Source organism: Jaculus jaculus, chromosome 6 (assembly GCF_020740685.1).
Source record: "Jaculus jaculus isolate mJacJac1 chromosome 6, mJacJac1.mat.Y.cur, whole genome shotgun sequence".
NCBI lineage: Eukaryota > Metazoa > Chordata > Mammalia > Rodentia > Dipodidae > Jaculus > Jaculus jaculus.
In genome coordinates, this window is record NC_059107.1 from 52,963,613 (window position 1) to 52,989,540 (window position 25,928).

Consider the following 25,928-nt stretch of genomic DNA (forward strand, 5'->3'; position numbering starts at 1 on the left):
ATAATAAGCAAAGCCTATAGAATACCCACAGAATGGGAGAAAATATTTGCTCGTTATCCAACTGATAGAGACCTAATGTCTAGAATCTACAAAGAACTCAAAGTCTAAACAATAAGAAGACAAATACCCCACTGAAAAAATGGGGCACAGAGTTGAACAGGCAATTCACAGAGGAAGATATACAAATGGCAAACACACACTTAAGAAAATGTTCATCATCCCTAATCATCAGAGAAATGAAAATTAAAACAACTATGAGATTACACCTTACCCCAATAAGGATAGCCAACATCAAAAAATCAAATGAAAATAAATGCTGGTGAGGATGCGGAGAAGCCGGAACACTCATTCACTGTTGGTGGGAATGTAGGATGGTACAACCACTTTGGAAAGCAATATGGAGATTCCTGAAAAGGCTGACTATAGAAATACCAACAGAACCAGATACACGCTTACTGGGCATCTACTCTAAAACCTTTAAACCACATGCCAGAGAGATTTGCTCAACCATGTTTGTAGCCGCTCAATTCGTAATACCTAAAAGCAGGAATCAACCCAGATGTCCAACATTAGAAGAATGGATAACAAAGATGTGGTATATACACAATGGAATTCTATACAGCAGTAAGAAAAGACGACACAAAGAAATTTGAGGAAAAGTGGTTGAACCTGGAACAGATCATTCTCAGTGAACTTACCCAATCACAGAAAAAAAAAAAAAAATAGACACATAGTCTCACTCATCCACAAAACCTATCCTGAATCTACCCAAGATACCTTACATATCCAGCAATCACCTCATGGACTAGACAATAGGATGGATGGAGAGGGCGGGGAGGGCATCGAAGGGGTGGAAAACAGTAATCTGGACCCATACTGCAATGGTAGCATAAAATTCTACTTCCTAAAAGACAGACCAAATGGCTGAACTTTCACTAGACCCTTACAGGAAACACCTGAACCACAAGACACTGGAGAGTGTATGATCAAGACTAACCTAAATCTTCTACATCTCCTCTCCCTCCCTCTCCCTGTCTCCCCCCCATCTCTCTCTCTCTCCTCTCTAACTCGTGTATATTAGTCATACTTTTCCTCATTTTCTTAGTGGGCACTGATCTGTAACCCCCACTACCAGCTTGGCGCTACCATCCACAATGAGCTTTTGATCAGAGAAACCTACAATGTTTCCCAAAACAATGACATACTTATGTCAGAGTACTTGATGACCCACCAAAGGCCAGTGGTAAGACCCTGTTGCTGAAGACTCCATACACAGCTGACATGTAAAATGGAAAGGCATGGCTGGAATCCAGGAGAGAGTCAGTCCCCAGACAATCAGTGTGTCTACTGCCAGAAGGTGCTACATGAGCGACTGGGGGAAATGACCAGCATCTGTCCAAGCAACTCATTATCTAACCTAATTAGCAACAAATAACCTGATGTGATGCACACACAAGTGCAATAGTGGCACCCAGCCATGGTGGGGAACCAACTTCTCTTGATTTGGCTAACTGATTCCTTCAGTGGTACGGGACCATAATTTAAGCTGGGAAACAAGTCAGAACCGTACCCAAGCATAAGTCCACTCTCCATTATCAAGATACCATCAATCATGGGGTACAAGAGGGCCTACACATATCAAACTCTCTATCAAATAGTGTTATCTCAATTTTCTGGGTGCTAATTTACTCTCCGTTGGAAAATCTGCTCCTCTTGTTTCAGATAGATACAGATCCTAAGGAGAGAGCTTCTCCAACATACCTCAAAAGGGGCCCAACTGAAACTAATGACAATTGGCGAAACAAGCAAGGGTGATGTTTTCCTGATGAACCAGATACCAGCACAAAGGGGAAGGAGACCAACACAGAGAAAAATCAATTCCTCCCAAATCAGAGAGCCAGAGCCTCAGAGGCCCCCAACACCTCAGCACAGAAGCAGACCAAAAATAAACCGAACATCGCTCAGGGAAATTTTGCAGAAGAGGGGGCAGAAAGAATGTCAGAGTCACATGTTGGGTCATGATTTGCAGAGACATTTATCATACCAATAACTGGGGGCTAACTCCACAATGCACGACCCATTTACATCAACAAGGAGGGTCCATTGGTAGGGGGTAGATCATGGATGAGCCTAAACAGTGGTACCAAACTGCCTGTATTTGCTGAAAAGAAAAATAATAAATTAAAAAAAATAAATTCAACTAAAAAACTAAAAAAATAATAATATAAAAAAGTGTACTTACATTTCTTTTCAGCAAGCTAAGTATTTCAACCTTATGGGTTTAATTTATTTGAATGCTTTAATACTAACATTAACTTTCTATTGAGGGATGGCTTAACTTGAGAATATTTTCATAGTCTATATAGTAGTTAAATAATACATTCATTTAAAACAATACATTTTCATGCATATTGTATATAGCTATTGTTATTCCTGAAATATGGAAGATATCCAAAACATAGATTTTCACACCATATCCTGACTATATAATGAAGTTGCTTAAATCACATTGTTAAAATTAATTATATGCTTCCAAATTTTGTAGGTCTTTGTTTAACAAGGCCAAATCTTTAATTAATTACAAATTAGATAAATATGATAGAAGATTATGGTATTTTATTCTTCTGTAATTAAAGATTAGGCCTCCTTTGAAACATCAATCATTTCTTTTACTCATCCCCAGACACCTGAAAATAGAATCAATAAGTTATAATGGAATTCAATAAGTGCCTAGAATGATGATGAAGCATGCATTAAGAAGGTGTCTAAAATGTCCATTTCATTTTATGGGCGAATTAACATGCTTCATATGTCTGAAATAATATTTAGCATGGCCCTTAGATGTGTGTTATCTTCTTTTCTTTAAAATTTTTTAAATTAGTTTTCTATTCAGCAAATACAGGCAGTTTGGTAACATTATTAGGCTCATCCATGACCTACCCCCTCCCAATGGCCCCTCCTTGATGATGTATATGGGTCGTGCATTGTGGAATTAGCCCACAGTTATTGGTATAAATGTCTCTGCATATCATGACCCAACATGTGGCTCTGACATTCTTTCCGCCCCCTCTTCCACAAAATTTCCCTGAGCCATGTTGGATTCATTTTTGGTCTGCTTCAGTGATGAGATGTTGGGAGCCTCTGAGGCTCTGGCTCTCTGATTTGGTAGGAGTTGATTTTTCTCTGTGTTGGTCTCCTTCCCCCTTATGCTGGTATCTGGTTCATCAGGAATAAAGCACCTTTGCTTGTTTTGCCAATTTTCCTTAGTTTCAGTCGGGGCCATTTTGAGGTATGATGGGGTGGCTCTCTCCTGAGGATCTGCATCTGTCTGAAAAAGAGAAGCAGAATGTCCAACTGAGAGTAAGTTAGCAATAGGACAAATGAGATAACCCTTACTTTTTTAATAGAGAGTTTAATAGGTGTAGGCCCTCTTGTACCCCATGACTGATGGTAACTTGATATTGGAGAGTGGGCTTATGTTTGGATATGTTTCTGACTTGTTTCCCAGTTCCAGTTTATGGGTCTCATGCCACTGAGGGGATCAGTTAGCCGAATCAAGATCAGTTGGTTCCCCACCATGGCTGTGTGTCACTACTGCACTTGTGTTGGCATCACAACAGGTTATTTGCTGCTACATAGTTTGGACCATGAGTTGCGTGGACAGATATTGGTCGTTTTCCCCAGTTGCCCATGTAACACCTTGTGGACCTAGACACACTGACTGTCTGGGGACTGACTCTCTCCTGGCTTCCAGCCATGACATTCCATTTTAAGTGTCAGCTGCATATAGAGTCTTACCACTAACCTTTGGTGGGTCATCAAGTGCTCTGACAGAAATCTGTCATTCTTATAGAAAACCTTGTAGGTTTCTCTGATCAAAAGCTCACTGTGGTTGATAGCCCCTTGCTGGTACTTGGAGTTACAGGTCAGTGCCCCCTAAGAAAATGAGGGAAAAAGGTAACTAATATATAGGAGTTAGAGAGATGAGAGAGAGAGGGAGAGGGAGGGAGGGAAGATGTAGAGGATTTAGGTTAGACTTGATCCTACCCTCTCCAGTGTCTTGTGGTTTAGGTGCTTCCTTTAAGGGCCTGGTGAAGGTTCAGCCATTTGGTCTGCATTTTAGGAAGTAGAATTTTATGGTACCATTGCCATTTGGGTCAAGATTAGTGTTTCCCACCCCTTCGATGTCCTCCCTTCCCTCCCCATACCTCCTAGTGTCTAGTCCATGAAATGCTTGCTGGGTATGTAAGGTATCTTGGGTAGATTTAGGATAGGTGCTGTAGATGAGTGAGACTATGTGGTGTTTTTTGTTTTTTTTTTTTCTGTGATTGGGTAAGTTCATTGAGAATGATCGGTTCCAGGTTGAACCATTTTTCCTCAAATTAATTTATGACATTTTTTCTTACTGCTGTATAGAATTCCATTGTGTAGATATACCATGTCCTAGTTATTCATTCTTCTAGTGATGGACATCTGGGTTGATTCCAGGTCTCTCGCTATTACGAATTGATCTGCTACAAACATGGTTGAGCAAATCTTTCTGGCCTGTAGTTTGAAGGTGTTTGGGTAGATGCCCAGTTAGGTTATAACTGCTTCTGTTGGTATCTCTATAGTCAGCTTTTTCAGGAGTCTCCATATTGCTTTCCAAAGTGGTTGTACCATCCTACATTCCCACCAACAGTGGTTGAGTGTTCCTGCTTCTCCACATCCTCGCAAGCATTTATTTTCGTTTGATTTTTTGATATTGTTATTGGTGTAAGGTGGAATCTCATAGTTGTTTTAATTTGCATTTCTCTGATGATTAGGGATGATGAACATTTTCTTAAGTGTGTGTTTGCCATTTGTATTTCTTACTCTGTGAACTGCCTGTTCAATTCTTTGCCCCATTTTGTGAGTGGGGTATTTGACTTCTTACTGTTTAGATTTTTGAGTTCTTTGTAGATTCTAGAGATTAGGCCTCTATCAGTTGGATAATCAGCAAGTTTTTTCTCCCATTCTATGGGTAATCTATTGGCTTTGCTTATTGTATGCTTGTCTATAAAGGAACTCTTCAGTTTCATATGATACCACTGGTTGAGTGACTGCTTAAGTTTGCAAGCTACTGGGGTTTTGTTCAGGAAGTTTTTTTCCATTCCTATATCATGGAAAGTACTTCCTAAATTTTCTTCCAGTAGTATTCGAGTTTCTGGTCTTGTATTGAGGTCTTTGATCCATATGGATTTGAGTGTAGTGCATGGTGAAATGTGGGGATCAAGTTTCAGTTTTCTGCATGTGGTTATCCACTTTTTCCAGCACCATTTGTTAAAGATGCTGTCTTTTTTCCAGCCTATATTTTTTGGGCCCTGTCAAATATCAAGTAGCTATAGTTGCTTGACCCAAAGCCCAGGGCCTGAAGTCTATTCCATTTGTCTGTACTTCTGTTTTTCCAGTGCCATTAGGTGGATGGTTAGGCTATTGATTTGGGATCTTTCTGTCCTTTTTATGAAGGCATTGAGTGCTATGAATTTTACCCTGAGGTCTGCCTTCATTGTGTCCCATAAGTTTTGTTATGATGTGTTCTCATTGTCATTCAATTCCAGGAATTTTGCAATTTCCTTTTTTATTTCATCCACTACCCATTCATTGCTTAATAGTGTGCTGTTCAGTTTCCAGGTGGCATTGGGATTCTTTTGTTTTTTTTTTTAATTTAATTTATTAATTTTCATTTCAGTGAATACAGGCAGTTTGGTACCATTATTTAGGCTCATCTGTGATCTACTACCTCCCATTAGACCCTCCTTGTTAATGAAAATGGGTCGTGCATTGTGGAGTTAGCCCCCAGTTATTAGTATGGTAAATGTCTCTGCAAATCATGACCCAACATGTAACTCTGACATTCTTTCCGCCCCCTCTTCCGCAAGATTTCTCTGAGCCATGTTGGGTTCATTTTTGGTCTGCTTCAGTGCTGAGGTGTTGGGGGCCTCTGAGGCTTTGGCTCTCTGATTTGGTAGGAGTTGATTTTTCTCTGCGTTGATCTCCTTCCCCTTTGTGATGGTATCCGGTTCACAGGAAAACATCACCCTTGCTAATGTCGCCAGTTGTCCTTAGTTTCAGTTGGGCCCCTTTTGAGGTATGTTGGGGCAGCTCTCTTCTTAGGATCTGCATCTATCTGGAAAAGAGAAGCAGATTCTCCAACGGAGAGTAAGTTAGCACCCGGAAAATTGAGATAACACTTACTTTTTTGATAGACAGTTTGATAGGTGTAGGCCCTCTTATACCCCGTGATTGATGGTAGCTTGATATTGTAGAGTGGGCTTGTGTTTGGGTATGGTTCTGACTTGTTTCCCAGCTCCAGCTAAGGGTCTAGTAACACTGAGTGGATCAGTTAGCCAAATCAAGAGCAATTGATTCCTCACTATGGCTGTGTACCACTATTGCACTTGTGTGGGCATCACATCCCGTCATTTGTTGCTAATTAGGTTAAACAATGTGTTGCTTGGACAGATCTTGGTCATTTCCCCCAATTGCCTATGTAGCGCCTTCTGGCACTAGACACACTGACTGTCTGGGGACTGACTCTCTCCTGGCTTCCAGCCATGTCATTCCCTTTTACGCGTCAGCTGTGTATGGAGTCTTCAGCAATAGGGTCTTATCACTGGCCTTTGGTGGGTCATCAAGTACTCTGACAGAAGTCTGTCATTGTTTTTGGAAACCTTGTAGGTTTCTCTGATCAAAAGCTCATTGTGGATGGTAGGCCCAAGCTGGAAGTGGGGGTTACAGGTCAGTGTGCACTAAGAAATTGAGGAAAAAGATAACTAATATACAAGAGTTAGAGAGGAGAGAGATAGAGGGGAGAGGGGGAGAGGGAGGGAGGGAAGATGTAGGAGATTTAGGTCAGTCTTGATCCTAGCCTCTCCGGTGTCTTGTGGTTCAGTTGTTTCCTGTAAGGGTCTAGTGAAGGTTCAGCCATTTGGTCTGTCTTTTAGGAAGTAGAATTTTATGGTACCATTGCCGTTTGGGTCCGGATTACTGTTTTCCACCCTTTGATTCCCTCCCCGCCCTCCCATCCATCTTATTGTCTAGTCCATGAGGTGCTTGCTGGGTATGTAAGGCATCTTGGGCAGATTCAGTTTAGGTGTTGCAGATGAATGAGACTATGTGTCGATTTTTTTTCTGTGATTGGGTAAGTTCGCTGAGAATGATCTGTTCCAGGTTCAACCATTTTTCCTCAAATTTCTTTATGTCGTTTTTTTCTTACTGCTGTATAGAAATCCATTGTGTATATATACCACATCTTTGTTATCCATTCTTCTAATGATGGACATCTGGGTTGATTCCAGCTTTTAGCTATTACGAATTGAGCTGCTACACACATGGTTGAGGAAATCTCTCTGGCTTTTGGTTTGAAGGTTTTAGGGTACATGCCCAGTAATGGTATAACTGGGTCTGTTGGTATTTCTATAGTCAGCTTTTTCAGGAGTCTCCATATTGCTTTCCAAAGTGGTTGTACCATCCTGCATTCCCACCAACAGTGAATGAGTGTCCCTGCTTCTCCACATCCTCGCCAGCATTTATTTTCATTTGACCTTTTGATGTTGGCCATCCTTATTGGGGTAAGGTGGAATCTCATAGTTGTTTTAATTTGCATTTCTCTGATGATTAGAAATAATGAACATTTTCTTAGGTGTGTGTTTGTCATTTGTATCTCTTCCTCTGTGAATTGCCTGTTTAACTCTGTGCCCCATTTTGTGAGTGGGGTATTTGTCTTCTTATTGTTTAGACTTTTGAGTTCTTTGTAAATTCTAGAGATAAGACCTCTATCAGTTGGATAACCTGCATATATTTTCTCCCATTCTGTGGGTATTCTATTGGCTTTGCTTATTATATGCTTGTCTGTAAAGAAACTCTTCAGCTTCATATGATCCCAATGGTTGAGTGACTGTTTAAGAACTTGAGCCACTGGGGTTTTATTCAGGAAGTCTTTTTCCATTCCTATATCATGGAAGGTACTTCCTAAATTTTCTTCCAGTAGTTTTTGAGTTTCTGGTCTTATGTTGAGGTCTTTGATCCATTTGAATTTGAGGGTTGTGCATGGTGAAATGTGTGGATCAAGTTTTAGTTTCCTGCATGTGGTTATCCAGTTTGTCCAGCACCATTTGTTGAAGATGCTATCTTTTTTCCAGTCTATATTGTTTGGGCCTTGTCGAATATCAAGTACCTATAGTTGCTTGGCCCAAAATCCAGGTCCTCAAGTCTATTCCATTGGCCTATACTCCTGTTTTTATGCCAGTACCATGCTGTTTTTATTACTATGGCTTTGTACTATAACTTTATATCGGGTATGGTGATGCCAAGAGGTATTTCTTTTGCTGAGGATATGTTTGGATATGCGAGTCCTTCTGCCTTTCCATATGAAATTTGAGATCATTTTTTCTATGTCTGTGAAGAACACTGTAGGGATTTTAATTGGAATTTCGTTAAATCTATAAATTGCCTTTGGTAGGACTGTCATCTTCACAATGTTAATTCTGCCTATCCAGGAGCATGGGAGGTCTTTCTATCATTTCAAGTCCTCCTCAATTTCTTTTTTGAGAGTTTTTATATTCTCGTTGTATAGATCTTTTACTTCCTTGGTTAACGTTATTCCAAGGTATTTTATTTTTTTTTTGTTGCTATTGAAAATGGGACTATGTCCTTTATTTCTTTTTCTGTGTCTTTGTCATTTGCATACAGAAATGCTTCCGATTTTTGTGCATTGATTTTGTATCCTGCTACTTTGCTATAGGAGTTAATCACCTTCAGGAGTTTTGGGATGGAGTCTCTCGGGTCTCTTACATATACAATCATGTCATCGGCGAATAGCGCTAACTTAACTTCTTCCTTTCCAAATTGTATCCCTTTTATTTCCTTCTCCTGCCTTATTGTTTGGGCTAGGACTTCCAGAACTGTATTGAGAAGCAGAGGTGAGAGAGGACATCCCTGTCTTGTTCCTGATCTCAATGGGAATTCCTCCAGTCTCTCTCCATTAAGTATTATTCGGGCCTTTGGAGCTTTGTATATTGCCTTTATTATATTAAGATGTGAACCGGCCATGCCGATTCTCTCCAATGTTTTGATCATGAAGTGATGTTGTATCTTGTCGAAGGCCTTTTCTGCATCTATTGAAATGATCATGTGATTTTTATGTTTAAGCTTGTTTATGTGGTGTATTACATTGACAGATTTTCGTATGTTGAACCACCCTTGTGTTCCTGGGATAAATCCCACTTGGTCAAGGTGGATAATGCTTTTGATGTGTTGTTGGATTCGGTTTGCGAGAATTTTGTTGAGGATCTTTGTGTCTATGTTCATTAGGGAAATAGTCCGATAGTTTTCTTTTCTTGTGGCATCTCTGCCTGGTTTTGGGATTAGGGTGATACTAGCTTCATAGAAGGAGTTGGGTAGTTTTCCCTGTTCTTCAATTGTGTGGCACAGTTTTAGGAAGGTTGGTTTGAGTTCTTCCATGAAGGTTTGATAAAATTCGGCTGGGAATCCATCTGGTCCTGGGCTCTTTTTTTGGGGGAGGGTTTTTATTACTTTTTCAATCTCCATGAGCATGATGGGTTCATTGAGGTGGTTGATCTGCTCTGAGTTTAGCTTTGGTAGATGATATGCATCCAGGAATTTATCCATCTCCTCCACATTTTCCAGTTTTGTGGAGTAGAGGTTTTTGAAATAAGTTCTGATGATTCTGCGATTTCACTGATGTCTGTTGTGATCTCTCCTTTTTCATTTTGAATTTTGTTAATTTGGTGTCTCTCTTTTTTTTGCTGGATCAAATTGGCCAGAGGTTTGTCAATCTTGTTTATTTTTTCAAAGAACCAGCTCTTTGTTTTGTCAATTGCCTTAATTGTTTCCTTGGTTTCCAATTCATTAATTTCTGCTCTGATTTTAATTATTTCTTTCCTTCTGGAGCTCTTTGGGTTGGATTTTTCTTGTTTTTCCAATGCCTTTAGGTGGATGGTTAGGCTATTGATTTGGGATCTTTCTGTCTTTTTTATGAAGGCATTGAGTGCTATGAATTTTCCCCTGAGGACTGCCTTCATTGTGTCCCACAAGTTTTGGTATGATGTGTTCTCATTGTCATTCAATTCCAGGAATTGTGCAATTTCATTTTTTATTTCATCCACTATCCATTTATTGTTTAAGAGTGTGCTATTCAGTTTCCAGTTGCCGTTGGGGCTCTTGTTGGTTTTTTTGTTGTTGATTTCTAGGACTATAGCATTATGATCTGATATCATGCAGGGAATTATGGCGATTTTCCTAAATATGTGGAGGCTATCTTTGTGACTCAGTATATGGTCTATTTTAGAGAATGTTCCATGGGCTGCTGAGAAGAATGTGTAGTCTGTGGATTTGCGATGGAAAGTTCTGTAGATGTCTGTTAGGTCTAAGTGCTCTATGGTTTTGTTGAGCTCTCTTACTTCCCTGTTGAGCTTCTGTTTGGATGATCTGTCTATTACTTATAATGGTGTGTTAAAGTCCCCAGCTATGATGGTGTTGGTGGTTATTTCTGTTTTATTGTCAAGTAGGTTTTGTTTTATGAACTGTGATGCCCCTGTGTTTGGTGCATAAAGATTTATGATTGTAATATCCTCTTGATGGATTGTTCCCTTTACAAGTAGGAAGTAGCCTTCTTTGTCTTTTTTGATTGTTTTTGGTTTGAAGTCAACTTTATCTGATATTAATATAGCTACACCTGCTTGTTTCTTATTCCCATTTGCTTGGAATATTGTTTTCCACCCTTTCACCCTGAGGAGGTTTCTGTCTTTAGTGGTAAGGTGGGTTTCTTGAAGGCAGCAGATTGAGGGGTCTAATTTTTTGCTCCACCCTGTTAGCCTGTGTCTCTTGATGGGTGAATTAAGGCCATTAATGTTTAGGGTGATGACTGTGAGATTTGATTTGATCCCTATCATGTTGTGGTGGTAGAGGTGTGTTGGCATTTTCATGGAATTTATTTATTTATTTATTTTTTCTTCTCTATCTACTCTGGGTTTGGTTGCTGTGATCTTCTTCTTGTAGGCATTTGTTTTTGGTTATTTGTTTCTTCTCTGTGGAGAATTTCCTGGAGTACTTTCTGTAGGTTTGGTTTTGTGTTCATATAATTGTAAAGCTGAGTTTTGTCATGGAAAGTTTTCCTTTCACCATCTATTATAAGGGAGACTTTGCAGGGTAGAGTAGTTTGGGTTGAAAGCCATAGTTTCTTAGAGTTTGGAGAGTTTCATTCCAGGCCCTTCTAGCTTTCAGGGTTTCCATTGAGAAGTCTGAAGTAGTTCTGATGGGGTTTCCTTTGAAAGTGGTGTGCTGTTTTTCCCTAGCTGCTTTTAGGATTTTTTCCTTGGTGTCAATGTTTAGAGTCTTAATGATAATATGCCTTGGGGAGTTTCTCCTTTGGTCTAGTCGGTTAGGAGTTCTGTTTGCTTCTTGAATCTTGATGGGCCTTTCTTTTAAGAGACGGGGCAAGTTTTTTTCAATTATTGTGTGAAATAAGTTCTCCATGCCTTTGGTCTGAAATTCTTCTCCTTCTGGTATTCCAATGATTCTGATATTAGGACGTTTAAGTGTATCCCACAATTCTCTCATGTTCTGTTCACAGGAACTTTTGAACTTACTGAAATTTTTGGACTCTCGAACTGTTTCTTCCATCCTGTCTCCAGATCAGAATTTCTATCTTCCACTTCGCTGACTCTATTCTTGAGAGCCTCTAGTGAGTTTTGGACTTGTTCAATTAAGTTTGCATTTTCTACTACTTTCCTATGTATCACTTCCATCGCTTTGTCCAGCTCCCTTTTTGTCTCATTTTCTGATTTTCTTGCTGATTCTTGGAAATCATCCTTGCATTTCTTTATGTTTTCATTTAGTTTGGCCAGCTGATTTTTATGGTCCTCTTTTTTTTCACTCTCCCTCAACTCTCTTAGCTCTCTTTGAATTCCTTCCAGTGTCTTATCATATTGCTCTAGCTTAGTGATGGTAGCATCCATACGATTATCTATCCTTTGTAGCTTTCCTGTCAGTTCTAGCAGTAGTTTGGTCAGGGTTGCATTGTTGATTGCTTCCACTTGATGTTCTGATCCTAAGCACTCTTCTATGTTTTGGTTAGTTGTGATCCTTGTTGGAATGGGTGATCTGTCTGGATTTTCTTCCATTTTATTTTTCGTGTTATTTCTTTTGCGCTGTGGTCTACCCATTTCAGTGTATGGACAGGTAGGTGGGTGGAGCAGCCTGGGATCTAGCTTAATGCGAATCCAAGGCAGCCTGGGGCAGTTGTAAGCAGCCTGGGTTTTTGCTCAGTCTTGCTAAAGCCACCTACCTATAGCCTGGCAGGGGCTCCAAAGTTGCCTGAATTCTCACCCAGTAATGCACCAAAGCTGCCTGCCTTTGAGCTTGAAAGGGGCCTGAGGTAGCAAGCCCTGAAGGTGCCTAGATTCTGGCTGGGTACACTGGGGTCTGTAAACAGTCTGTGATCTTCCGCCTCAGGGGAGTGGGGGCTGGGTGGTGATGTACAGGTAGGGGATGGCAGCTGCGCTGGCGCTAGTGACTCAGTGTGGACTTATGTGGCTCTTGCTGTGGGGTGGGCCTGCTGCACGTGCAATTGTAGTGCAGAGGCAGATGATGTGGGTATGGAATCAGGACACAGCAGAAGCTGACTGGCGACAAGTGATGTGAGCACAGCAGCAGGGGATCTGGCAGCCACCTATTCACGACAGGGGTGGCCCCCACAGGCCTGCGAACCGAGCACCACGTGGTTGGTCTACTCGCAGGATCAGAGAACAAGGGCGAGGTAGGTCTCAGCTTCAGTGCAGCAGGCTGGCAGTCGTGACTGGTGGGTGCCTGATCAGGGCACAGCCATGCGGAATGTGCAGAGGGTGCGTGGGCGGGTGGGCAGAAGGGGGCGTGGGGTGCGATGGTGTGTATGGAGCGATTGGGGCATGCAGCGGGGGGGGTCGGTGTGCGCCGGGGCACCGGGCAATCAGGGTGGGGTGTGCGGGAGGTGGCAGGGCTCAGGGGGCGCGAGGTGGGGTGCCCCCGAGGGGCGGGGGGGGCGTGGTGCGCTCTGATTAGTTAGGGGGCAAGCGGTGCGCTGTTGGTGCGGGTGGGGGTGTGCATGCAGGGGGGTGTGTGGGGCGCGGCAGGGTGCTGGACACCTGGGGGGCGTGGGGGGGAGCGCAGGGCGCGCAGGGGGTCACGTTGTGTGCAGGGGGGCGCGGAGGAGCTTGCGGGAGGTGCGGGGGGCTAGGGGCACAGGGCACATGGGGAGTGCACGGGGTGCGTGGGGGGGGCGCAGGGTGCGTGTGGGGGGAGGGGGCGTGGGGCACAACGGTGTGCAGGATGCCAAGGGATGCTGCAGGGTGCTCTGGATGCGCGGTGGGGGCAGGGCTTGCGGGGGGGGGGGGTTGAGGGGGTCGCGCGTGGGGCGCGGGACGTGGAGGGGGACGGGGTACACTGAGTCACTCCGGGGCGCAGGATGCGTCGGGGTGGGGCACAGGGGGCACGCCTGGGCACACAGGGGCGTGCTCGGGACTACGGGGGCACCCGTGCCACGTGCGGTGGGGGGACGAGGGGCGTGCGGCATGGGGGGCGGGAGGCGCCGGGGCAGGGCGCGGGCGGGTCAGGGAGCGCTTCAGGGCGCAGGGGGCTCAGGGTGCGGATGCTCTGGGGCGCGTGGGTGTGGGGCCGCAGAGCGCGTTGGGAGGGTGGACGGCTAGGAGCGCGGGGCACTGCGGTATGCGCGGGGGGGGGGGGCGCAGGACGCTGCGGGAAGCCGCGGTGTGCTCTGGACTCGTGGGCATTTCGCGCGGGAGAGGGCATCAAGGGGGTCGCGGGTCTTGCAGGGGGTGTGGAGCACGCTGAGGTAAGATGGAGCGTGGGACGCTGGGGGACGCTGCAGGACACCGCGGGGCACTATGGAAGCTAGGCAGGGGTGGGGCGCTCGGGGGTTGCGGGGGGCTTGAGGAGCGTGGGGGTCGGGTGCGGGGGTCTCGGGGCGCACGGGGGCGCAGGGGTGCGGGGCACGCCTGGGTGCCCGGGGCGTGGGGCGCTTGGGACGCGCCTGCCGCGTGTGGGTATGGAGCATTGGGCGCGCGGGGGGAGGCAGGAGCAGGGGTGGGGCGCGCGGGGGGGGGGGCTCGAGGCACGTGGGGGTGGGGCGCAGAGGTCTCGGGGTGCACGGGGGGCACAGGGGTGCGGGGCACGCCTGGGCGTCCGGGGCGTGGGGCGCTTGGGGCGCGCCTGCTGAGTGTGGATAGGGAATGTGGGGCGTGCGTGGTGTGGGGCGCGCGGGGGTGGGGCGCTGTGGCGCGGGGCAGGCCTGGTTGCCTGGGGCGCGGGAAGCTTCAGTTTGCTCGGGCTGTGCCTCTGCATGTGGATAGGGAGCGTGGGGTGTGCTGGGGGGGAGGGGCGCACGCGGGGGAGGGCGGGGGGTGCGCGGGCGTGGGGCCTAGGGGTTGTGGGGCGCGCGCGGGTCGCGGGGCGTGTGGGGCTTGGTGTGCACAGGGCAACGGGCCGCTGAGGCACCGGGCGGGGCGTGGATCTTGGGGGTGTGTGCTTCCCTATTTTCCCGGATCTGTGCCCTCCCTGTTCAAAAAGTTCCTAATTTCCCTTGAATACTTACCTTTTTTTCCCCTTGTTGTTTGTAGTGCAGCTAGGCGGTCGCCATCTTGACCGGAAGTCGGCATTGGGATTCTTGGTGGGTCTTTTTTTGTTGATTTCTAGCAAGATAGCATTGTGTTCTGATATCATGTATTGAATTACGTCAATTTTCCTAAATATGTGGAGGCAGTATTTGTCACCCAGTATATGGTCAGGGTTTCATTGCTCGTAGCTTCAGTTTGATATTCTGATCCTGATGGTTCTTCTATGTTTTGATTAGATGTATTATTCATTGTAGGACTAGGTAATCTAACTGGATTTTCTTGCATTTTGTTTTTCATGTTATTTCTTTTGCTCTGTGTTCTGCTCATGACAGTGCATAGGCACTTAGGTGGGTGGATCAGCATGTGCTCTATTGTGATGGGAATCTGAGCCAGCCTGGGGCAGTTGACAAGCAGATTGGACTTTGGCTCCTACTTGCCAGAGTTGCCTATCTACTGCCTGACAGGGGCACCAAAGTTGCCTGAATTCTTAAGTGGTAATACGCCAAAGCTGCCTGTGTTTGAGCTTGGAGGGGGGCTGAGGTACCAAGGTCTGAAGCAGCCCAAACTCTTGGTGGGACCACAGGGACCCAGCACGTCTCAGGAGAATGGGGGCTGGCTGGTAAGGCACCTGAACTGGCACAAGCCAGAGACACAGTCTGGGTTTGTGTGGCAGTTGCTGTGGGACTGGACTCACTGAATGTGTAGTGGCAGGGACAGTAATGTGAGCAAATGTGCAAAGCCGTTTAAGCTTCTACAGTGGCAGTGGGCCCTCATCTGGGTGCAGCAGTGGAAGCAGCACTGGGGTGCAGTACAGGGCACAGCGGTGGTGCAAGGGACTGTGGGGGCATGGGAAGGGGTGCAGGACCGTGCACGGGAGGGTGACGGGGCATGGGACTGGACCCAGGCTGTAGGGTATGGGATGGGGCATGCGATGGCTGTGGGGTGCTGTGCAGTGGTGTGCGGGACAGTGACTGGGTGCAGGATAGGGCTCGGGAAGGCGAGAGGGCTCAACAGCTGTTTGGTGAAATGGGTGGTTTACCCACCTGTGAGCGGATCTGCGATTTCTCCCCTTCTGAGCCCCCCACTGACAAGAAGACCCAGAAAACCCTTTATTTCTTGCCTTTTCTTCCCCAGGATTTGAAGGGCTGCTAGGTGGTCGCCATCTTGGCCGGAAGTGTGTGTTATCTTCTAAAAGAGGTTGTAGAACTAGTGCTACCTGCCACATGGTAGTGCATCCTACCACATAGCTGAGGATGATTATGACTATAGTATCCTCTGCAAAACTGATCCACATCTAATGTAGAGATCAAACTGTTAGTCCAAGATGCAGGTTCTCACTTCCAGATGAGGCAAAACCATTCATCCTGCCTACATATTTTTATAATTGATTTAATACAGAAGTAAATTATATACCAGAGATCTGTTTTACCAGTGTGTAGGTATGTTACTTTTTTTTTTCAAGGTAGGGTCTCACTCTAGCTCAGACTGACCTGGAATTCACTATATGGTCTCAGGGTGGCTTCCAAATCACAGTGATCATCCTACCTCTGCCTCCAGAGTGCTGGGATTAAAGGTATGTGCCACCATGCCAGTCAGTCTTGGTGTTACTTTTTTAAACACTAGGAACAAATATATTGCTTTCAGCTGAAGTACTTCTAATCTTCAAGAATGTCTAGACAAACTGTATCTGTGCAGTTTCAGTTAAGCCTTTGTCTAAAATGAGGAGCCCCTCCTCCTACCCTAGTAAGTTTTCTGAAAGCTCAGTTCTTAATTTTTATAGAGACTGACACTGAGTTTACTGAAAAATGATTATCTAAATTAGATTTTGGAATATAAACATATGAAAATATCATAAATATAATCTATGTTATACAATATAATATATACAGTTAGACATATATTCACAGTATATATTTTATATAGAAACTATATATACATCTTAAATTCCTGCTGAGTAATAACATTTACAGGTAAACATATGAAGTGATTTATTTTTTTTTCATATAGAGAGAAAAATCTTGAGCTGATCTCCTTGCCCACAGAGTCAAATTTAAGCCCTGTTTCTTTCACCAGTGAGTGACTTAGACATTTGGTCTTTAAAACATCACTCCACATAAATATTTTTCTAATGCATTCATCTGTAAAATTATGTTATGTCTAAAACCATTGCCTACTAACCCATAGGTCATAGGTCCCTCATAGTTCCAAAGTTATTTTTAAAAGTTACTAATTCCAAATAACATTTCATTTATTTCTGTTTAAAAGATATGTTTTATTTATTTATTTAACAGAGAGAGAGAGAGAGAGAGAGAGAGAGAGAGAGAGAGAGAGAGAATTGACACAAAAGGGCCTTTAGCCACTTCAAACCAAAACCACATGCATGCAGTACCTTGTGCATCTGGTTTTCTGTGGGTACTGGGGAATTGAATCTGAGTCCTTAGGCTTTGTCGGAACATACCTTAACCACTAAGTAATCTTTCTATCCCTCATTTCATTTATTTCTAATGATGGTATATATCATATGGGAATACCCTTAATGTGATTCAAATTTTCATAAAGGTATCTTCTACAATTTTTTTTTAAGTCTTCACAAAGTTGTTCATGTTAGGTACATCTGGAACCAGAAGCAAGTCATAGAAGACATGAAGCATCCACAGGATGCCCAATGCCCAATGTCAAAGAGCTTTTTGAAGAGAGGAAGCAAAAATGGTCTCTCAAAACACATCGTGTGAGGGATGCCAAACTTAAAATTAATGAAAGCTGGTGTGGTGACTGATATTGATCATCAACTCAACAATATCTAGAATTGCCCAGGGAACAAGCCTCTGTGAATGTCTATTAGAGAGTTTCTAGACTGGATTAATAAAGGTAGGAAGACCCATCCCAAATGTGCACAGCACCATCCTGTGGGGTGGAGTTAGAAGTGAAAAGGAAAAGCAAGCAAGCTGAGCATTGACTGTGCTTCCTGATTGCAGGTGTGGTGTTACTAGCAATGTTATGCTCTTTCCACCATTACTTCCCCACTATGATAGATGCTATCCTCAAAGTGTAAGCCAAAATGAACCTGACATTCCTTAAAGACATAAGTTAATCCTTCTTTCTTTATTTCTCAGGCTTCCATATTGGTACTGAAATACAGCTGAGTAGGAAATAGATGAATGTTGGCTAGATGAATAACCTACATCCATATAATCCAATGTATTTCTTTTTTAAATGTTTTCATTACTTATTGATTTTTATAAAAATGTTGTAGTCTTAGACTTCTTCTCCCCCATCCAAATTTTGCTGAAGGTGTTCTTTGGTGGGGTTATTGATATTCATTGTGGGGTTTCATTTTCCTACATATGGTTATCCAGTTTGTACAGCACCATTTGTTGAAGATGCTGTCTTTTTTTCCACCCTACAATGTTAAGGCCTTTGTCAAATATTAAGTAGCTGTAGTTACTTGACCCAAAGTTCAGGTCCTCAATTTTCAATTCTGTTCCATTGGTCTATAATCCTGTTTTATTTTCATATTTTTTAAATATTATTTATATGTTTTCAAGAAGAGAGAGAGAGAAGAGAAACAGATGGAGAGAGAATGAGCACACCAGGGCCTCTAGCCACAGCAAATGAACTCCAGACACATGTGCCCCTTGTGCATCTAGCTTGCATGGGTCCTAGGGAATCGAATCTGGGTCCTTTGGTTTGAAGGCAAATGCCTTAACCACTAAGCCATCTCTCCAGCCCTCTAATCCTGTTTTTATGTCAGTACCATGTTGTTTTTATTACTATGGCCTTGTAATATGGCTTTAGATCATGTATGGTGATGCCTCCAGAGGTGTTTCTTTTGCTGAGGATTTGCTTTGATATCTGAGACCTTCTGCCATTCCAGATGAATGTTGAAATCTTTTTTTTCTATTTCTGTGAAGAAAAATGTTTATTTTTCATTAAATCTGTATATTGCATTTAGTAAGATTGCCATTTTCACAATGTTAAGTCTGCCTATCCAGGAACATGGGAGATCTTTCCATTTTCTCAAGTCCTCATCAATTTGTGTGTGTGTGTGTGTGTTTAGGTTTAAATTGTGTAGGTCTTTCACATCCTTGATTAATATTATTCCAAGGTATTTTTTTCTTGCTATTTAAAATGGGACAATACCACTTATTTCTTTGTCTGTATCTTTGTCTTTTGCATATAGAAAGGCTACTGATTTTTGTGCATTGATTTTTGTATCCTGATATTTTGCTGAAAGAGTTTGTCACCTTTAAGAGTTTTGAGATGGAGGTTCTCATATCTCTTATATATAGAATCATGTTGTTTGAAAATAGGGATAACTTGACTTCTTCCTTTACAACTTATGTCCCTTTACTTCATTGTTTGAACTAGGACTTCCAGTACTATATTGAAGAGCAGAGGTGAGAATGGACATCCCTGTTTCATTCCTGATCCTAATATGAATTCCTTAAGTCTGTCCCCACTAAGTATTATTCGGGCTTTAGGAACTTTATACATAGCCTTTATTATGTTGAGATATATACCATCTATGTCTATTCTCTCCAAAGTTTTGAGCATGAAGTGATGTTATATTTTGTCAAAGGCCTATGCTGCATATATTGAAATCATCTTGTGGGTTTGTGTGTGTGTGTGTGTTTAAGCTTATTTATGTGGTATATTACAGTGACAGATCAAGATGACTTGGTCAGTTAGTCCCTGCAGGGATGGGGAAAACATGGTGACTGGGGCTATTCCCACCCACCCTGAGGCTCTTACAATCTTTCCATCCCCTCTTCCACCATATTCCCTGAGCTTTTTTGGACAAGATAGATGTGGTGGTTTGAATAGAATAGATGGCCCCCAATATATTCAGTTGTTTATTTGTTTGTAGTTTGCATCTTTAGCCACCTGGCTGGAGGCAGTGTCACTGGGTGGATCTTAAGGTGTGGTGGTGGGTTTCAGATTTCAATCTAAGGATATGCAAAGTGTGTCTACCTGGAGTTCCTGAAGTATGCTGTGGCTTTTGGCTTTTGGCTAGTGCTTCTCTCTGTCTGCTTGGGCCTGTGAAGGCAGGCCAGCTTCTTCTGCCATTATGGAACTTCCCCTGGATCTGTAAGCTTCCATAAATCCTTTCCTCCATAACTGTGCCTGGTCTGGAAGTTCATTTCAGTGAACCTGAAGCTATCTGCTACAATAAAGATCTTATTTAGTGTTGCTTCTTCTGTAGACTCTTGATCTCTGTTTTGATGAGGTTTGAGTGACTACAGTGTCTGATGATGTTTCCCTGATACTGGTTTTCTGGCTTGCCATGAGGAGGAGTATTCATGTCACTGCTTCCTCTGTAATGACTTCTGGGCTCAGGCAGATGAGGCGGAAGTGAGCCATCTTATGGTAGACAGCTTGCTTTATCTTCTTGATGTATTGATATACCCTCATTCTCTCCAGTATTCTCCTCCATCTATAAAATATAACAGATTCTCCAACAAAAAATGAGAAATTTGAATAAAAGGAAATGAGTCTAGTTATTAGAGGGATATATTGATGTATAACTCCATTTTCTTGGTTAGAGAGAAGTGGAGGTTCCCTCTGGAGCCTACTGTTTTGCCATCCTAGGGAATCTGGCTTAGTTCCCAGAGTCATACATGAGTTCTCTCTTGCTGAGTGGATCTAACATCAACTTTGTGAGCAGTCGGTTACCTACATGAGCTGTGTGCCACTATTTCACAAGCGTATACTTCTTGCTCAGCTATTGACTTTATAACTGGCAGGATCTTCTGCTCATTCAATCTTCTGATAACCCTTATTCTCCAGCTGCATTCATAGCACCTTCCAACACTATGAGGACTAGCTGGGGGGCGGGGGGAATGGGTTCCCTTTCAGTTCCAGCATGGTCACTTGATGTCCTATATCCATAGGCTATGTTTTTTTCCGCAACAGGGACACACCTTTTAACTTTTGTATGTAACCAGGTGTTTTGGCAATGGCCTGTATTAATTTGGGGACTGATGTCTCCCTGACCAATAGCTCATTTTGTGTGTGTGTGTGTGTGTGTGTGTGTGTGTGTGTGTGTGTGGTGAGGGGGGGGGGAGTGACTCAATTCTGGCTCTGTGAATTGCCAACCAGAATCCATGCATAATGTAATTTCTAAGGACTGAACTTTTACTCCAAGTCATGAATTCATATATGCACATGTATTTATTGTGACTCCATAGGTTGCTGCAGAGAGAATTAAATCAGGGCTTCAGGTCAGACTTATGATAAGCAGATGGAGAGTGAGGTTCTGGTGTATTAGTAGCTCTGGAGATAAAAGTTGGTGGGAAGCACTGAGTTGGTGCCCTTTTCCTCTGCTACTCTTGGTGAAGCAGACATGGCCAGATTTCAGAGAAAGAGGAAGCAAAGAATACTGATGGAGATAAAAATTATAGAGGAAAATTGTTCTCTATATAATTGTACTTACTTGATCTGATGAGCTCTGGTCATGTTTCCTCCAAGTTCTTTGGGAAACCCTCATAGCTATCAATATGTTCACCCCTGTCCTTACGTTTTTCTGACTATCTGCTCCTTGCAAAAGGAACACCTTGAATAATCCAGAATTTTCTCTGCTAGGAGATCAGCCAGTCCCAGTCCACTTGTGTTATCCTCCTCACTAGCATTTTGTTCTGATGTTGGCTCATGACTGATTGTTTCCATGCTCCCCAGGGAATGACTATACTGAGTTAACAAGGCCTTCTTTGCTCCAAAGAAAGATGCACAAAGTGAGAATAAGAGCAGTGACAGGCACCAGTGTGGTAAACACAGCAGTGAAATAGCTTCAAATAAGTTAAAGGCAAAGACCAACAGCTGAGTTTATCTTCTAACCTACACACACACACACACACACACACACACACACACACACACACAAATAATTATGCCCAGACAGGATTGAATCAATAGTCAGAAGAATTCATGTGCTTAGGCTTTGATTTCCACTGATTCTTTTCATGACATATTTGCCCCATGTACCTCTGAGCAGGCAGAACAGAGCTGTCACACTTAACCAATTTGTCACTTGCCTTTTATCCATCTCTTTTCTTGAATAAAATTTACTTATGTATTCTTAGACTCTGTGTTATGTCGGCTTATTAATTCCACTGCTGTGTCAAAACTGACATCCAAGTATCTCCTCTGTGCTATGAGGTTATGACAATCATATTGGAAACTCTGGGCTTCACATTCCATTGAAAATTCTAATTCAATAACATGTGGCTTATAATTACCTGAATTAATGTGTGGGGTGGATATAAAATTATCTTGAAACAAATTAAAGAAATAAATAGTGTTTGATAATAAGACATCATTGATAGCATGATTTATGTCACAAACTAAATATATTAATATACCAAGATATTATTTATACCTGTACAATGGCCTATTTTGAGGTTTCTGAGGTTACAGCCTACATCATTTGAAGATATGGTTTATAATGTATACGAGTATTATATAATATATATCTTTAGAAGAAATCAAGATCTAAATATATGAAGAAAATTTTCTTAGCTCTAAAGAAATCTCACATTGTGTGACAGGCTTCTTCAGAATGGCCTGTTTGGGATTCACCAGGGCTTAACCAGAGCCATTATTAGGATTTTGCAAAGGATATTTATTTCTATAATTCCTAGATTTAGGCCTTGTGCATTTGGGAAAATGATGTATATACTGTATGTATTAAAATGTATTAAAAGACTATTAGCATGCCATTCATGGAAATTTAACTTCAGGACTTAAGGTGTCAGGAATATCCCTTTCCTTTTACATCTCCACTAAAATGGTTTAAAACTTCTTAGCACCCAACATTATTCAGTATTATGGAACAAAAGGGCTCCTTTCCTACTCAATTAGAGATAACAAAACTCATACTGTATAGTCTGTGAATGATTGTTGTAGTGGGTACTGCGCACTGTTGTTAGATGAAACTGTACTGTTTCATCTATTGTGAGCTGTGTCGTGTAGGAAGCAATGGGCACTCAGGTACATCTTCTGCTCTCTATTCAGATGGGTCACATAGCTGGTGAGGGCAGATGTGGTATTTCAACCCCAGTGTTCTTTACACTCTCTTAAGTCCTGATTCTGTAGAAGCCTCCTAGGCAGCAGGCACGGAGCTGTGTGAAGAACAGATTAGAAGGTCTTGCCCCTCACCTATAACTACCACTCTATAGCACCAGGACAGGATGTTCCTTGCTGGCCACATCTCACACACAATTTTGGTTTTCTTCCTTTGGTATCTACTGTCTTGCCACCTGATCTTCAGGTCAGACAGCATGAACACTGCCTCCAACATCATTACCTCGGGGTGGCTGTATGGAGATGGAGTGCACACTTCTCTGGAACATTTTTATAGAAAAAGCCAATGTCTGCTCAGGGAGTTTACTAGGCTTGGAAGAAGGAAAAGAATCAGCAACATTGTACTGAGCTTACAGATCACACTGTGGAGTTTTTCATATTTTGCAATTCAAAACTCAAAGACTGGCAATGAATTCCCCAAAGGTCTCCAGTTAATAGCAGTACAAGCCTCAAACCTAGGTAGGACTCCTGAGGAAACTGCTCCTTGTGTGAGTACCAGGCACTACTCTTTGTGTAAGCCGATCCTACTAGTATGTTAAATCTCCTTTTTTAAAGTTGTGCATCTGTATTTTGAAGCAATTATTTCTTGAAGCCATTACAGACACAAAAGATACAATTGGTAACAAATCACTCTTTCGATTTGCTGTAATCACATGAGGAAGAATATTCGGCTGGGGCTTAAAAACAGATTAGAGAAAATGAAATGGCATTGCCAATTCTTGCTATAAAACAAGTTTAGGATTAAAGTTAACTTTTTATACCAGCCATAAACTGTGACTTCTGCTTTTGCTAATCTAGTTCATTCTTCAAACTTAGGCTGAAAGCTGCAGTCCCTGCAGGAAATAGAATTTGAATGTATGGTATATTATGTCAATGTTGGAGGCACACAACACATTATCCAACATCAAAATAAACCAGCAGAAAGCTCAGGGAAGCCATGACAAATAGTTAAGCTTTATGTGAGGTGCAGTGCAATAAGCAATTCTTCTAGAGCAAGAAGAGATTTTTACTTCCCCAGGCAAATTTGCTTGAAAGAAAGCACTGTGGTATTCTCCAAGTGGGCATGACTTCTTCAGCAGCATTTTACATGTTACTATACTTTCTTCTTAATTCCAGTGAAGAAATTCATTAAAATTAGTGAATGACCTTGGTATTTTGGAAAAACACTTAGAGAACAGTCCTTCCCTTTGTTGACCTTCTGTGTGGGATTACTGTAGCTTGCATTTATTGGGATGCAAAAATCACACCTAGGGCTGGAGTGATGATGGAGTGATGGCTTTAGCAGGTAAGGCACTTGCCTGCAAAGCCTACAGACCTGGGTACAATTCCCCAGTACCTACATAAGCCAGATACACATGTATCTGGAGTTTGCTTACAATGGCTAGAAGTTTTGCTCTTTCTCTCTTTCTCTCTAATTAAGTAGGTAAATAAAAATTAAAAAAAAAAGACACCTAGCAGCTATTAATTCACATAATTCTTCCAGGATGTATAAAGACCAAACTGTGTGTTAGGTACTTCAGATAGGATAGCCAGTGAAGCACACTTCCTGTCCTCAGGAAAGTAGAAACATGGCAGTTTCCTTTGCTCAAGAACACACTGCTGGAATCAGACATATCTGAGACATAAGCACAGTTTGATTTCTGAGCCCAAATGCTTGATTTAGGTATTAAATGACACAAGTCAGAACTTTACCTTAGTCTGTCTTAATCCTTAGGAAATTTACCTGTGAATTGCTTTCTGATTCTAAAGATTTTTTTTTGCCTAATTGGCAGAAATTATTCAACATTATAAATAATTACTTTAACATAAAATTCTAATACAAGACAGAGATACTATTCTTTTATGTTATTCATTGAGAAATCAGGATGAATATTTTATCGCTGCTTAAAGGCAAAGGATAAAGGAAAGGGTGGAGACATAGTTTAGTGGATAAACACTTGATGTATATGAGTTTGGATACCAAGCATCCATGTAACATTCTGGCATAGTGATGGGTGCCTGTGATCCTAGTAGTGGAGAGGTGGAGACTGGAATGCCAAGGCTCAATGGATAGCTTGTCTAGCCAAATAAGGGAGCTCTAAGTTCATCAAGAGATTGTGTCTCAAATATGTAAGGTACAGTGAAACTGAAGAAAATGCTGGACATTTACCTCTGGCCTCCACATGCACATACATGAACACATATGCACACATGTGACTCCACACATGCATGTACACACATGCACACATACCAAAAAATAGATAAATAAAGGATAAAATATGTAAAATCTCAATTAAACTCCATATGCCACCTACTCAGGTGTACAAAATTGTAGTAGTAACTATAAGAGGAGGAAGGCTTTCCTCTAGCCTAGTCTGGATATGAGCTTCCCTCAGTAGATTTTTCTGTCTCCAAACCAGAATTGATATTTTAGAAACACCAATCTAGAGTTGATTAGGTCAGAAGTGGAGTATTATATGTTTGAATTAATTCTCATTTAAATGGAAAATTATATAATATCTGATAGATACTAAAAGGAAACACTTATCACGTCACCCCTTCAATGAGCTTGAAGCTATTATTTAATTCCCACTAAATCACTCTGAGGCTCAGAAATTTCATCTCCATTTCACAGATAAGAAGGAGAAGAAACCAAAGGAGGTTCTGAGAGACCAAATATAACCATTTTAAAAAAAAGGCCCAGGCCTGACTTAAAGAACTAGCTGGCCAATGTGCTGACCTTTTGCTTCTGTGAACTTTGCTTGCTTAATTGCTGCCTTTCCCCGTAAAGTTTCTGAGGAATCTCCACTTCAAGGACATTGCAGAAGCACTCCACTGTGGGGGGGAGGGGAGTCCAGCCTCCCAACCACCTGCTTAGATAAGAAACCGAGGAATCTCCACTTCAAGGACAATAGAGATGACTTCATCTGCCTGCAGTGCCCCTAGCTCTGCTCCCAACTTTCCCCTCTGAAACCCCAAGCCAATCAGAACTGTTTAAATCAACCAATCATATATCTATCCCCTACTTCTTTGTTTGAATTCCTATATGAACCCCTTCCCCCAAAAGAAAGGGGCTCTCTCCCTCACTACCACTGTGCCAGACTGTTGGGACACAGCCCAGGCCTAGGCTTGCAATAAAGAAACCTGTTGCTTTTACATTAGAGTGTCTTGGCTTCTGTGGCAGTTCTCTGGGTGACTCCTGGGTGACCAGGGAACTTG